Source organism: Crocuta crocuta, unplaced genomic scaffold, assembly GCF_008692635.1.
Source record: "Crocuta crocuta isolate KB4526 unplaced genomic scaffold, BGI_CrCroc_1.0 scaffold118, whole genome shotgun sequence".
Classification (NCBI taxonomy): Eukaryota; Metazoa; Chordata; class Mammalia; order Carnivora; family Hyaenidae; genus Crocuta; species Crocuta crocuta.
Window position 1 is genome coordinate 14210936 of NW_027551558.1, and position 16407 is coordinate 14227342.

The 16407-nt window shown below is 37.7% G+C and overlaps 2 protein-coding genes across 7 annotated transcripts in view; one reads left to right on the forward strand and one right to left on the reverse strand.

The window, feature by feature from the left end:
* The window catches only part of LOC144219212 (uncharacterized), a 119076-nt gene that overhangs the window by 92974 nt on the left and 9695 nt on the right, over positions 1-16407 (reverse strand). Inside the window, exon 3 of one of the 6 annotated variants that reach the window (XR_013331342.1) lies at positions 6824-6911. The exons of the other annotated variants lie outside the window; for them this stretch is intronic. The gene's annotated coding sequence lies outside the window, so the exon portion shown is untranslated. Of the gene's footprint in view, positions 1-6823; positions 6912-16407 lie in introns of those variants that run through there. 6 annotated transcript variants of the gene reach the window in all.
* FOXN2 (forkhead box N2) overlaps positions 6523-16407 on the forward strand; it is a 79557-nt gene continuing 69672 nt past the window's right edge. The window contains exon 1 of the mRNA XM_077749155.1: positions 6523-6535. The gene's annotated coding sequence lies outside the window, so the exon portion shown is untranslated. The remainder of the gene's footprint in view (positions 6536-16407) is intronic.

The following is a 16407-nucleotide window of genomic DNA, read 5'->3' on the forward strand; positions in this document are numbered from 1 at the left end:
TATGTTCTCTTGTGTTCTTTTCAATTGACTTAATTTCTTTTTTTTTAAAAAAAGTTTTATTTATTTACTTTTTGAGAGAAAGAGAACGCAAGCTGAGGAGTGGCAGAGAGAGGGAGGGAGACACAGAATCCGAAGCAGGCTCCAGGCTCTGAGCTATCAGCACAGACCCTAATGTGGGGCACGAACCCATGAACTGTGAAATCATGACCTGAGTTGGACACTTAACTAAGCCACCCAGGTGTCCTCAAAACTTCATTTCTGAAATGATTTTTCTTTTATTGTTAGTCTCTGAGTTCTATCTTATATTTTCTGACTCTACAATAAAATCTGATTTATAGTTTTTCTTTTCATGTCTTGATATCTTTCACATTATTTTTCTTAATATCTTCCAGATTATTTTGAAATTAAAGGTTATAGACTTGATGTATTCTGTGGACACTTTGTTTCTGATATGCTTTCACTGTCTGAACTGGTTATCATTGTGCTTCTTATTCACTTTTTTTTTCATATAGTAGCTGATATGTTGCCCACTTTTATGTGAAAAGAGTTCTTCTGAATTTTCAGAAGGTGGTATGGTTCAGGGTAGCTTGGCTAACTTCACAGAGCTCCCTCTTTTATTTCCATAAAGTGTTTTAAAATATAAACTCTTTAGAGTTAATTCTGATATTTCTGAGATTTCTGGCTATGGCTCTTCTCTTTCCTTTGTTTCTATTGTCTTTATCCTGATCAATTTTGAGTCTACTCTTAGGAGTCCAGGTCAGGCTCTATTCTGGAAGGGAGCCCTGGCTGGCCAGCTGCATGAGTTCATTGACACCAAAATGTTCTAGTCCCTTCCATCGTTACTGGAGACCTCTTGCATTCATCTGCCATTGGAGTAAGGGAACTGCCTCCCAATTTCAGCTGCTTTTCTCAAATCAGTCTTTTGTACTTTCCAGTAGATAGATATTTGTTGGCTGTTTTTCTCTGCTCTATTTTCAGTTTCATTAGAGGCTCTGTTGCTTTCCTCTGCATTCTACCACACAAATGGCAGGACTTGTGGATTTTGTTGGCTTGTTTTCATTTGCTTGTATTTTGTTTTTTCTAAGGATACTCTGTCACCCAATTTTATTGTAAATGTTTTTGGTCTTGCTATCTAGTGGCTCTATGTTTTGTTATGTGGAGAGTAGAAGAGATTAAAAAACTGGGTCACTGCTGCCACATCTCAGATTCTTCTCAATCCTAAAATACCTTTTAAATGTATATTTAAAACACGATAGTATTGTCTAGCACACAGCCCACAAGAAGGTGGTCTCCTGGGGGTGCATGGGTGGCTTGGTCCATGAAGTGTCCAACTTCAGCTTATGTCATGATCTTGTGGTTCATGGGTTCGAGCCCCATGTAAGGCTCATGGGCTGACAGCTCAGAGCCTGGACTCTGCTTCAGACCCTATGTCACACACACTCTCTCTCTGCCCCTTCCCTGCTCATACTCTCTCTCTCTCTCTCAAAAATGAATAAACGTTANAAAAGTAAAAAAAAAAAAAAAAAAAAAGAAGAAGGTGCCCTCCTGACCAGGCAGGTTGCATAAGAGATCTTAGAGCTAGATAGAGCTTCAAGAAATCATCTGGTCCAGTCCCTGTTTTCAGGCAAGAAAAGCATCACTCTAAATTCAGAACACATAGCAGTGGCACTCCAAAATTAAGCAGGAAGTGGAAGCTATTGTTTAATAGTTTTATGTTTTGATGTTTTCTTATAGCATTCATATAATAAAATCTAAATATATAAATATAGACCATAAAATATTGCTCATTCAAATTAAAATAAACTTGAACATACAAACAGTTCAAAAGTACAAGCTGTAGATTAATATTACATCTGGGTATGGATACGTGTTAAGATTTCTGAATTAGTTATAGTCATGAAGGAAATATTAATTTAAAATAGCTACTTTTTAAGACATATCTGAGAATCAGCTAAGAGTAACATCCAATTCAATCAGTTTGTGAACAGCCTGTTGAGTGAGCCAGGATATTTTAATGCAAATTCTTGTGAATTAACTAGGGAACAAAATCTCTAGTGATGATAAAATATTGAATTAACAAATGATGGAAGGATTTTTTTTAAAAAAGAAAGACAGCTCTCCATAATAACAAAAAGAAATAACTATAATACAAGATGAAAATAACCTAAAAGCAAATAGAACATGTCATTAATAGAGTCCTTCATTATCTAGCATGGACTGTAATGGAGAAAACGGCAAGTGTAATTCTGTTATCTCACCCTAGGCAGTATGCACACACTGTAAAATCCATCTCTTCATTTTCTGGTTGAAAAGATCATTGTAAAAAAGGACTGCCAGGGAGTGGAGGTCATGCTGATTTATTGGCAATTAAACCTGCAGGATTTCTGCACTCCCTTCAAAACAAAGTATCTGAGGCTATTCAGCCAGGATGATTACATAGTGGGCTATCTACTAAAACCCAGGAGTCTTTCTGTTAGTGCATGACAGATACAATTGACTTGGCTGTATTTAGAAGATTACTGCTATTTTCTGTTCAAATTCTTGTTGTATCTTCCTCAAATCGCCTAGACCCAAGTAATTACCTTGTTAGTCAGTATAATAAGCAGAATCTTACCAAATGGTACATAATTCTGCTTGGGTGTATAAGAACTTTGGCATAAATACAAATATGGACTACTATAAAGCAAGTGAATGTATTAGTGAAACTATGTAATTGGTCTATGGTGTCTCAGCCCTAGCTTTCTGAAATGTTTGAGATGATGTTTTTAGGGTTTGATACTTATTATGAACTAAATGTCTGTGTCCTCCCCAGTTTCTATGTTGAAATCCTAACTCCCAGTGTTTAGGAGGTGGGGCCCTTGGGAGATAATTAGGTCATAAGGGTAGAGCCCTTATGAATGGGATTAGTGCCTCTATAAAAGGGTCTCCAGAGAGATCTTTCACCCTCTTTTTTCCATGTGAGGATACAATGAAAAGTCGGCCATCTGCAACCCAGAAGTGGGCTCTCACCAGAACCCAACCATGCTGAAACTCTAATCTTGGAATTCCAGCCTCCAGAACTGTGAGAAATACGTATCTTTTGTTTACAAGCCATCTGGTCTATGGTATTTGTTATAGCAGCCTAAACTAAAACAATACTGGTGCATATAACTAGCTTTTATCTATTCTATGTCGAGACACAACCCAAGTTATATATATAGACAATTCTGCTTGTCCTACAGATGGTGATGGACAGGCTCAGGTGCTAGGACTGATGGATTCTTAACAACACAGGTAAGTAGGAAAAAGAAGGAAGGGAATATATTAGCTGAGGGTGGAGAGTAGTCATCAGGTTAACATTTCTACCTCTGCCCAACCCCACCTGCCAAAATGAATCTGATTGTACCTGAGTTGTTCCTTAGAAACAGGAATATGGACACTATACATTATATCATATTGAATTATCTGCCTCAGGCAATGGCCTGCCTGTACCAATCTTTGCTTCCTTTTCCTCTTTGCTGGTTTGTCTTCCTAAGGCCTCATTTATTCATTCATCTATCCATTCACTCATTCAGTAAATATTTTTTGAGATTTTAATATATGCTAATTATTGTTCAAGGCCCATGCAATATAACATAATGTAATAATGTTATAAAATGTCTCTGTAATGTAGTTTAAACTTTTTTTGTTTATAAATTTTTGAATAAAAATATTGTATTAATTTTGGAAAATGCAGAATATAAAGAAGAAATTTTCATCCATATGTAATCCCAATATATACTACTAAGCATTTCACTGTGTATCTTTTCAGCTTTCTTTTTACCTGTTCTAATGTTTTTAAATTGAAATATTATGGGCATACAAAATATTAGAGATTGACAAAATAAACATCCATGTGCCCATTACACAGTTTAAAGAATAAAGTATTACACAAACTGCTGAAGGCAAGAACCACCCCAAGGAAGGATTTACTGCCAACCTCCAGAATCCAGTGCCACATTCATAATAGATTCTTAATAATGTTGGTGTGCTGTTAATAGAGTGAAGGCAGTTTCCTTTCCCTCCCATAGAGAGGTCAGGTCACGTTCCTGGAGTGACTTTCTAGGAATAGCTGTCCTCCCTCACTTTGGTAATAATCCAGTTAGGATGCAGATCCACCCACCTGTTGCCCCAATAATTTCATTCTTCTGTATACAACGTAGAAAAAACTCTCTTACATGTGCTCTCTTTTCTCTTACATTCCTCTTCTTGGTAAGTTCTCACAGCCCACCAAAAATCACCTCTCCTTTTATCAGCATTCCAGAAATGCTACTGCTACCAATTAATTATTTTGGACTCCTGATAGGTATTGTAAGTTCCTTCTCCATTGTAAGGGAATTTACTAGGCACTTTATCCCATGACAGAACAATCTGATGCAAACCTGTTGACAAGGTGTATAGTGGGTTACTGAGAAGGACACTGTTTCATCTAATTAAGACAATTTTACTAGCCGGGCTAAGGGACCTACTGAGTATTTGATGTGTCATAAAAAGAAATGTTTCTCTTGGTCAATTATTTACTATCATTAAATTATTTATTCTAATTAAATAATTGTTCTATAAAATGTATATTTTAATATATTATGTTATATATCTAAATATCTATATCCATATCCATATCCATATCTTTATCCTGGTACACATACTGTCTTAGTCCAGTCAGGCTGCTATAAAAGAATACCACAGACCGGGTAGCTTAAACAACAGAAATTTATTTTGCACTGTTTTGGAGGCTGGGAATTCCTAGATCAAGGCACAGGCAAATTTGGTGTTTGGTAAGGAGTTACTTCGTGGTTCACAGACTGGCTGTTTTCTCACTGTGTCCTCACTTGGCTGAAAGGGAAAGGCAGTCCTCTGGGGTTTCTTTTATGTCCTTAATCCATTGAGGCTTCATGACCTAAATCCCCTCCCAAAGGCCCCATCTCCAAAATACCATCACATTGGGAATTAGGTTTCAGCTTATGAATTTTGGGAGAACAACAAAAATTCAGTCTATAGCACATATAGAAAACAATGGTGTTATTGTATCAGAAATATTCTGCCTCTCTATACAGTGAGTGTGCTTTTTACTATGTCTTAAATATTTTCAGTATACTTTAGAATAACATGTTATTGCTTAAAATATTGAATTACATTTTTTTAATAATAAAAATCTCAATTACCAGAAAGACTGCCATCAATATAGTTCCACGTTAATCTTATTCCCATGAGTATCCACATCAAGGTAAAAGTTTTGCATAGGTGCCTAGAAAAGAGCTGGGTTGTTCTGAACTAGTTAATCTGAAAAAAATTCTTAGAAAGCCTCAGCCATACTTTTACTTATCAAAATGGAGCTATTCTAGATCACCACAGCACCCAGGTAACTTTAGACTAAGAAAAAAGGAATCATTCATTAGGAAGTGTGAGAAATGTCTTACGGTTGATTTTGTTTAAATGCCAATGTGAATTGATCATTAGCATTTGCGAGAGCTGTGCAAATAACACCACCTAAGGGGCTAAACCAACAAGGGATTTTTTTCTAAAGCAATTAATTCACTTCCAAGCTTCTTGTATTAACACCACCTTATTTCCCTAGTGTAGACATACAATTTGTCTTAAAAATCGATCCAAAACTGTGATATTCTGCCAACAAGATTACAGGGGTGAAAGAACACCCCCTAGTCAAATGCAAATTATAGTCATATTAGTATGCTAATGAGCTAAGTGATAAACTGTGGGTCAAATTTTCCCTTCTTCAGCTTAAACCACACTTGAAAAGGCTTATTTTTAAATGTTTGGGAAACCTAGGAGCAGCCACAATTAAGGTTTATAACATGAACGTTATCTGTTCAGAAATATGAAAAATTAATAGAGAGGACTAAACGAAAATGAGACATAATTCTTCCTAATAACTCGCAAGTTAGTAAGAAAGATGGCTTCAAGGAAACATTTAATTATTCTAAATTTGGAGTGAAGTCTTTGCAAAATCCTTTATTTTACAATTTTTAAAAATTAGGTCTATTTTGTCTACTTGAAGGAAATTTAAGAAGCAGCCTTTTCTATAGTTGAGAAAAAAAAGTTGAAAGGAAATCATGGGGTTTTGGGGTTTCGAGAAAAAAACAGTTGAAAGGAGATAACATTTTCATGAGAAAGAATGTTTAGAGATGTCAATTCTCTTTCTTGACCACTTATCAAAGAAGACTTTCTTGACTGAACCTACACCCATTGGCTGATTTCATCGTCACAAAATAGCTACGTGCTTTTATAGAGTTTTTCTAAAAATATTCATTATCTTTTATATGTTCATTTTATAAGTTCCTTAAACTCCAGAGCAAGTCGGATTACATTTTGCAGGATCCGGCTCATCTCCTTGCCTGCATGGCAGGCTGGAGAAAGCCAAGGAAAGACCCCAGAAGGCCAGGAAGTGTGGTGGAGAGAGACCGAAAATGGGGTCACGTAGACACTCCCACACAACCCACATCTGTATGCTCATCTCCAGCTCTACCCTCTGACCCTTCCACAAGCTGTGTAACCACGGGTAAGTTACCAAATCTTCCTGAGCCTCAACTTTGACAACTATAAAAGGGGGAAAGTAAAGCTTTTCAACCAAGGCAGTGGTTCCAACCTTGGCTGCACAATGGAATTACCTGGAGAACTTTAGAAATGCTAATGACTGAGTCCCACTCCCAGAGCTTCTAAATTTATCTGTTGCAAGAGGTTAGAGACTTTTTGAAAACTCCATAATTGATTTTAATGGGCAGGTGAAGTCAAGAACCAGTACTCTAAGGGTGTTACAAGAATTAGTTAATTAAAACAGTACCTGACAAGTAGTAAGTCAAAAATTGTTTCCTTTTATCTGTAGTTGGTGTTTCTATTTGTGATGAATGATAGCCATGTTTGATCCTAGCTGGAAGCTTAGAGAGAGAGAATTCATTCAAAGATTTGTTTTATTTTTTCAACTTTTTAATTTTTAATTAACTACAATTACTCCATCACTCCTCCGCATTCTCTATACACATATTTTTTCCCTTATCTAATTGAGAGGCAGTTGCAGAAAACAATGCTCAACATTCAAGATTTCATTCAGAATCATGCACTACAGTTGGTGTCAAGCCTTTTTCGTTTCTTCTAATCTGACATAATTCCTGTGCCTTTCATGATTCATGATATCGACAGTTTTTGAAAAGTACAGGCCAGCTGTTTCATATTCCATGCCATCTTTTTTTGTAAGTGTACAATTTAATGATTTCTGGTAAATGTATAGAGTTATGCAACTTTCACTACAATCCCGTTTTAGAACATGTCCATCATCCCCGCAAAATTCTGCTTTCCCCACTCAAACCCCCAGCCCTAAGTAACAACTTATTTGCTTTCTGTCTCAACAGTTTTGCCTTTTCAGAGTGCCAAGTAATAGAATTATATAGTACTGTATCTGGTCTTTTATGTCTGACTTTTTTGACTTAGATGATTTTGAGGTTTATCCGTTTGTAGCATATCTTGGTAGTTTGTTCCTATTTTATTGCTGAATAGTACCGTTGTGTGGATATACCACATCAATGGGCAGCTTTTAAGATGGTCTTCAATGATCCCTACCTTCTGGCATTCATGCCTTTATGTGGTTCCTTCCCACTGAGAGTAGGCTGGACCTAGTCTAGTGACTTGCTACCAATGAACCGAATGTGGTGGGATGTCATTCCTGAAATGAGATTATAAAAAGACTAAATCTTCCCTCTTGGGGGCTCTTACTCTCTCTTTCTTGAATCCTTTGCTCTGAACTGCCATGTTGTAAGTAGCCCTACAGAAAGGTCCACACAGCAAAGAACTTATGTTTCTGGCCAAAACTAATGAGAACCTGAGGACTGCAAACACCACATGGGTCAGCATGGAGGCAGATACCCACACCCTTGCTGTCTAGACTTCAGATGAGACTGCAGCCCCTGAGCAGCACCTTGGCTGTAATCTTGAGAGAGACTAAAGTTACTCAACTAAGCAAGGTCCAAATTCCTGACCCACAGGAACAGTGAGAAAATAAACATTTGTTGTTTATAACCACTGCATTTTGGGGTGATTTGAACATAGCAATAGATAACATATCACATTTTGTTTATTCATTTACTAGTTGATGGACATTTGGGTTGTTTCTGGGTTTGGGCTCGTATGAATAATATTGCTAATGAATATGCAATTACATGTCTCAAAGGACTTTTCTTATAGCACTAAGCTCACTTGGCTTGTACTGTTCCTATAGTTTCAAATACTATTTTGGTTTTTTAACCTTCCCTACTTAAAGCACTTTCTAATATTATCGAATAAAATTGTATAATCTACCACCTAAGCCATGCAGTAATATTTTAAATCAGGACACAGTATGTTGGAGAAGTAAATTGACTTAATTTAAAAAATCATTAGGTTTTAACTATACTGAGCGCTAACTACTTCTTGATAGCCAGAGTATTAATATTTCAGAATATTTAAAAATAACTTGGGGGTGGCACCCAGGTGGCTCAGTTAGTTAAGTGTTCAACTCTTGATTTCAGCTCAGGTCATGATCATGGGACTGAGTGGTGCCTCATGCTCTGCACTGACAGCGTGGATCCTGCTTGGGAATCAATCAATCTCTCTCTCTCTCTCTCTCTGGCTCTGGCTCTCTCCGGCTCACAATCAATCTTTCCCTCTCAAAATAAATAAATAAATATTTAAGAAAAATAAAAATAATAAAAATAAAATAACAACTTGGGGACAGCAGTGATTATCTGCTTAATTTTATACTAGATATGTGTATGGGGTAAAGGATAGTTTTCTGTCCGGGGAGAATTAAGATCATATTTTCTTTTTCTACTTCCCTACTCTCCAAAGCATATATCTCTTAGAAAATAATATTTTTAGGGGCGCCTGGGTGGCTTAGTTGGTTAAGCATCCGACTTTCGCTTAGGTCATGATCTCTCGGTTCGTGGGTTCAAACCCCACGTCGGGCTCTGTACTGACTGCCAGCTCAGAGCCTGGAGCCTGTTTCAGTCTGTGACTCCCTCTCTCTCTGACCCTCCCCTGCTCACGCTGTCTCTCTCTCTCTCTCTCTCTCCCCTAGAAATAAATAAAACATAAAAAAAAAAAGAATATTTTTAATCTACTATACCTGCACAGTGGTACCTGCATTCCTTTAATCCTTAACTAAGAATACAGTCACCATGACTATGTTTTCAGGATTTTCTTTGCATAGCCAAGATACGGACCAATTTTTAATAGTATCTAATGAGCCCTTACCACGTACCAGGCACTATTTGAAACACTTCCTATGTATTACACTTTATTTAATCTTTACAATGATCTTAACTGTCACAACTCCCTGAGGTAGGTACTCATAACAGAATGTCCCTTTGCACAATTGTAGGAGATGACATTCATGTAGTCTATATGAATGCCTGTAATTATATAGTGCTAGGCATCTTATTGGTATTATTTATTACATTCTCTACTCAACAGATGAAGAAGAACAGAAATATTAAGTATCTTGCCCAAGCTCACCCACTTTGTAAGTGGCTGAGCTAGGATCTTCATCTAGGTTATTTGGTTGCAACCAGGGCATGAATTCTTAACTGTACTCTTCTGAAGAATCTTAATTTGAGGGGGAAAAAAAAGTCATGTTAGATATGGTCATTATTTCTAGGGCATTGTTTTGCAAGAAGTGATCCTTGGACCAGAAAGATCAGCATCACTAGGGAGCTTGTTAGAAATGTGAAATAAAATGCCCAGTCCCATCCTGGACATACTGAATCAGAAAGCCTAGGGAGGGACCCAGCAATCTTTATAAGCCTCCCACTGGTTCTGATGTGTGTTCAAGTTTGAGAACCAATAAGTTTTAGGAAATAACTTAGTTTTTTTTTTTTTAAGAAAGGACAAAAAAGGAAAAAAAAACTTAATGGTGTGTAAAATTTTTTTATATTTGCTTTAGGGCAAGTTTTATTTCATGTAATTTACTCAAATTAGTTCACGTGTTTATTATATTCTTGATCTATGCTATAAGAATTAATAATCTTACAGAATTCAAGGAGGCAAGGGTAGAAAACAGGACAGTCACTCTCTATAGCTCCCCTATGAAAGTGAGGTAGCTGCCCATTCCTAGGTTTCTGTGTCTCCTCTTTCAAACGTTCAAAAAGGAGGGGTGCCTGGGTGGCTCAGTCAGTTGAGCATCTGACCAGCTCAGGTCATGATCTCATGGTTTGTGGGTTCGAACCCCACATCGGGCTCTGCTGACAGCTATCTCAGAGTCTGGAGCCTGTTTTGGATTCTGTGTCTCCCTCTCTCTCTGACCCTCCCCCACTCGGGCTCTGTCTCTGTCTCTCTCTCTCTTAAAAAAATAAATAAATAAATAAATAAACATTTTAAAAATTAAAAAAAAACGTTCAAAAAGGAAATTTAAAAAAATTTAATATTTATTTTTTAGAGAGAATGAGAGCATGAGTTGAGGGAGGGTCAGGGAGAGAGGGAGACACAGAATCTGAAGCAACTCCAGGCTCAGCACAGAGCCCAATGCAGGGTTTGACCCTAAAGACCATGAGATCATGACCTGAGCTGAAAGTAGGACTCTTAACCAACTGAGCCACCCAGGCACCCCACAAAAAGGACATTTTGATTGATCTAGCTATGCAATGGGGTGCATCCTTTTGGGCGAGCCAAGTGTCTTCCCATAGCTTACTTGCCTGAGTCTAGGGCAGGGGTGAAGTCACATAGTACACATAGGCCAGAAAGGGTCTATTGCGATGGAGACAAGTCAGAATGTTTTAGAAGAGAGGATGGGTGAAATCAATGATCTTCATCTTTGACACACATCTTATGTCTAAAAGAATGTGGTAAATATAAAAAGAATGCATTCATTCTATCACATTTGTTAGTGAACATGTGGTATTTGATTTTCTTAATTTGTCTGGGAAAGTATGATACGGGCTTGGCCAGAGTAGAAGCCCAGTGCAGAGCAGCAATGAGTGAGGTTCAACGCACTTCTCTATCAAGTGGCAACACAGACACTGAATGAAGTAAATAATGGGAAAAATTCATTTGCCAGATTAATTGAATTCAAGTTGCCATTTTTTTCTCTGTAAGATCTGGAGATATTTTTCAAAAGAATATGAAATGTTGTATTTGTTTATGAGAAAATAAATCCAATGGTAGTTGAGACTTGTTCAAAGTGGTACCATCATTAGCTGAATTATACACCATATCTAGCTATTACCTGAACAGAGCATAACCTTTAAACAAATCCTGACTCCGTACTTCTGCCTGTCCTGTTTCTATCACATTTGCATTCTTCCCAGCCACAGATGATTGGATCAAAGGTAGACCTCTGTCCAAGGAGAAACAAGCCATTTCAGCCAATTAGGTTTCCTATCTCAGTACTTTGGTGGCTGAAGCACATTAATGGTAGACCGCCAGAGCAAATATCTCTAAGATCTTGAAACTGAGAGTCCTGAAATGTATTGATTCCTTTCCTTCTTGTGGCTTAGTTATTCTCTGTTCCTTTGTGGACTACAAAAATATTTTTATAACGTAACTCCTTTGACATGATTTCTTTAAATTTTATTTTTATGTTTCTATTTATTGTTAAGATAAGAGAGAGAAAGCACAAACTGGGGAGGGGCAGAGAGAGAGAGAGAGACAAGAACTGAAGTGGGCTCAGCACTGACAGCAGAGAGCCCGATGCAGGGCTCGAACTCACCAGCTGTGAAATCATGACCTGAGCAGAAATCCAACCAATGCTTAGCCAACTGAGCCACCCAGGCACCCCTACATGATTTTTTAAAATGTTTATTTATTTACTTTGAGTGAGAGAGGGAGAGAGCACAAGTTGGGGAGAGGCAGACAGAGAGGGAGAGAGTGAATCCTAAACATGCTCCATGCTGTCAGCACAGAGCCTGAGGCAGGACTTGATCCCACAAACCAGTGAGATCTTGACCTGAGCCAAAACTAAGAGTCAGAAGCTTAATCTTATGAGCCACTCAGATGTTCCTATCATGCAACTCCTTTAAAAATAAGATTACTTAACGATAACCATATAGATGGCAAAATCTATAAAGAATAACAAGAAAATGATTATTTCTAAAAAGCAGTACAACAGTTACCTCTGAAGGGGAGTATGGGAGATGTTTGCAGAGAGGAGGAAACAAAGGTCTTCTAAGGTATGGTGATGTTCTATTTCTTAGACTGGCTGGTGGTTACTTTATAGTTATTTTTTCATATTCATATATGTATATTTTATACATTCTTGTTCTACATAATTTCTCAAAAGGAAAAAATAATTTTTACTTGAGTAATTCAGTGGGTTTCTATTTCTTTCATGCAAACATGTTCCAAGACCTGTAGTTATTAGAGATACTTTAATAGTAGTAATATTCATTAGGAAACATACAGAGACTATGTGTGTATATGTTTAAAGCATGATTCAAATACTATTAAACTCCAGGCTTAGAAGAAAACTGAGAAATTTTCTAGTTAGTTGAAGGTCTTTCTTTAATGAAGATAAAATTAGAAGCTAGAAAAATTAAGTAACTTGCCCATTTTCATCTTCTAATTCAGAATTCTGAGTTCTTAATACCAAGTAATACCACTTCCTAACACGAGAAGAGATAGCAATCATGAGTAAGAAATGTATATTTCAAAGTTTCAATTATTTTTAATGCTTATTTTATTCTTAGACAACTTGACTGCCTCTGAACTGGAAATAAATTCTCCTATGTAATATAATGCCTATATATAAGCAACATTTTATATCATGATTGCTAGATATCAAGAACATCCAGAAAAGAAATTACTGCAATTTAAAATGGGATTTTACTGACAAGTACTAAATTTTCTTCCCTGCTTATTCATTTTAAATCATATTATAAAGTGAATTTAATGATAGAGTGATTCTTATGGGTATAGGAAAAAATTGCTTCCTTTTCGCTAAACCCATCAAACATAATTGAAGATTAATAATACTATGTGTTGTAAAAATTGGCTTATTTTCACTAATAGAAGATACATCACCACTCAGATGTTATAGTCTATTACCTGGAAAGGAAAAAGAAGTACAATGCCTACAGACAGCACTGATATTTGCAGGGTCTAGTGAAAAATGAAAATATGGTGCCTTGTTCAGAAAGCAGAAAAAGTGCCAATGCACTGCAATGCTAAAAAGATACTAAAATATAAAACAGTTTTCTTTCTTCTCCTCACTCTCAACTCATCTTGGTGTTTTTAATTTGCTACTTAAATGCCTTGCACAGGGATATTTTCAGGGTGAGGGCAGCTGCTCACAGATGCCTCTGCCCCCCCCCCCCCCCCCCCTCCCCATTCAGGACTGTGTGCACTCGCCATCCACCAGCTGCCAGGGTCACCTCTCACCAGCTGTAGGACCTACGTGCTGTACCCTGGTCTGGGGCAGGAAGTCAACTTCCCTTTGCATGGCTCATCACCCTAACTCATGGCAGACAGGCAATCCCTAAAGACTGCCATCTCCACACATAAAGTGCTGCCCCATGTCGACCTTGAAGAAAAAATCTGAACATATATTCAGATCCCTTCAAAAGAAAATACAGCCATCAAATATTTATAGGTAATGGATTCTATTGAAGATTTTGTAAAAGAGCCAAGGGAAGATTTTATAAACCACAGGGAAAAACACACAGCTTTATTAAAGCCCTCCTCCAATTTGTCTTCTTTTTCTTGTTCCATGGTGAGAAATGTAACAAAGATTTATCATTTTCCACAGAGAAGCCGAATCCCAAATCTTCCTCTGTGCACCACTACTATTCTTTCCCTTCTTTACTGCATTGGTCCCAAACTGAACTATCAGCCTGAGGATGAGTGCCTCATAGTCAATATGTAAGACCAGGCAGTCTTAAAAATAATGGATAGTGAGACATAAAAGTTGTGTCCTGTGAATGGATTGGGTATGGCTGAGGACTAGCAGGGGAGGGAGAATGGCAACATGGGCAGCACTGATTCTTAGCTGAGGAAACATACACATCAGCTTAAAGTAGAGTTGTATTTAGGACATTTGGGGGTTTTCACATAGCACGAAGAAGAAATTGAAAACAGAGAAGTACAAAGAAAATGGAAAACCCCAAATCATGTAATCATTTGCTTTGTTAAATAACTGTGAATTTGTTTAATCTTTGTCCAAATAAGACTGTTTGACAAACACACACACAAGAAGTAATCACAAAACTAATATATTAATTTGACAACTATCTTTTGAGTGTGTACTTTATGCCAGGCAGTGTTTTAGATGCTTAGAATACATCAGAGAACAAAAGAAAGTCTGCTATCCCTGCAAAGCTTACATTCTGGTCAGGGAGCCAGACTTAACCAAAACATAATAAATAAGCTATCTAGTGTGTTGGAAGACGATGATTGCTATGGGAAAGATAAAATACAATAGGGAAAGGGGATTAGGATTCATGGGATATGGTTGGGGGTAATTTGCAGTATTAAATAAGGTGGTCAAAGCAAGCCTCATTGTGAAAGTAAAATTTAAGCACAGACTTAAAGGAAGTGAGAGAGTTGGCTAAGCATATATCTGGAAGAACATTCCAAACAGAAAGCAAAGGTCACAGAGCTGGGGGTGCCTGGCACCATCAAGAAAGAGCAGGGAGGCCAACGGTTGTGGTGTGGTGGGGTTAGATCATGTAAAACACTGTGGGCTATTAAAGGACTTTGGCGTTATTTTGAGTGAACTACCACTGAGTAGTTTTGAGATGAGGAGTAACATGAACTGATAGATTGTAAGATCACTCTGGCTGCTATGGTAAGGAAATACTGCTTGGGGGAAGGATGAGAAGTAGAGAACTAGAAGTATTAAAGTAAGTGGCTTTGAGCAGGGTGGTGGCAGCAGAGGTAGGGATAAGGGGTCAGATTCTAGATATATTTTATTTTTTTGAACGTTTATTTATTTTTGAGAGACAGAGAAAAAGAGAGAGAGAATGAGCAGGGGAGAGGTAGAAAGAGAGACAGAGAATCTGAAGCAGGCTCCACATTCTGAGCTGTCAGCACAGAGCCAGATGCAGAGCTCAAACTCACAAACCCATGAGATCAAAACCTGAGCCAAGATTAAGAGTCAGAAGCTTAACCAACTGAGCAACCCAGGGACCCCCAGACATATTTTAAAGGTAGGAACGAAAGAAGCCAAAGGTGACTCCAAGGTCTGGGGATTGCACAATCAAAAAGAGAGTGAAGCAATTGACCGTAGTTACTAAATATGCCTGACTCTAAATGCAACACTACTGTGGAAAAAAAATTTGTATTTGCTATAATATAATTTGGAATCTCTTTAATATTGCCTTCCCTAAACATTTGCCTTATTTATCAAAAGTCAGTTTTGGGGCACCTGGTGGCTCGGTCGATTAAGCGGCCGATTTCGGCTCAGGTCATGATCATCTCATGGTTCATGGGTCTGAGCCCCGCATCCAGCTCTGTGCTGACAGCCAGCTCAGAGCCTGGAACCTGTTTCAGATTCTGTATCTCCCTCTCTCTCTGACCCTCCCCTACTCATGCTCATGCTTTCTCTCTATCTCTCTCTCTCTCTAAGAAATAAAGCATTAAAAAAAATTTTTTTAAAGTCAGTTTCACAACTGTAGTATTTAATTTTGAATAAACTCTGTTTGCTAAATTGCCTATTGCTACAGATGTCATTTGTTTTATTCTTTTAGCAGTGGAGAAGGAAACAGGCTTCTCTAGCTTCTCTTGTGCAATCGTTTTGGGCAATTTCAAAAATTGAAGTAGATTGACTTTTTAGATGTTGTTCATTTAAAAATAAAATTAATAGCAGCTAGCATTTACTGAACACTTATTATTCACCAGGTCATGTGCTAAATTGTTTCACATACATTGGCCTCAGCACCTCTCTGAGGCTCAAATTACTATCTTCATTTTACACATGGAGAGGTTAAGAAAATATTGAAATATTTTGCCTGGGCTAGTAAGTAGCAGAGCCAGGATTCTAACCCAAATCTAGACTAGAGCTGTTAAAAACTGTACAAACTGTCTCTCTACTTGACTGTTAAGTAGGGAGGGACAGGAAAGGGATATGGAATTATAGTATTTCCTTGTCCCTAAAGCTTTAGGGTTCCTTCTATCTTAGTCTGTTTGGGCTGTTATAACAAAATACCAATGACTACATGGCTTGTAAACAACAAATATCTATTTCTCACAATTGTAGAGGCTGGGAAGTTCCACCATTTGGTGTCTTACAGGAACCCAATTCCCGGTTCATAGCTGCCCATCTTCTCACTGTAACCTCCCATGATGGAAGGGGCAAGCGAGTTTGGTAGGCCCTCTTTTATAAGGGCTGATCCTATTCCATTGGGCTTCACTCTCACAACCTAATCATATCCCAAAGTCCCACATCCTAACACCACCACACAGGGCATTCAGAGG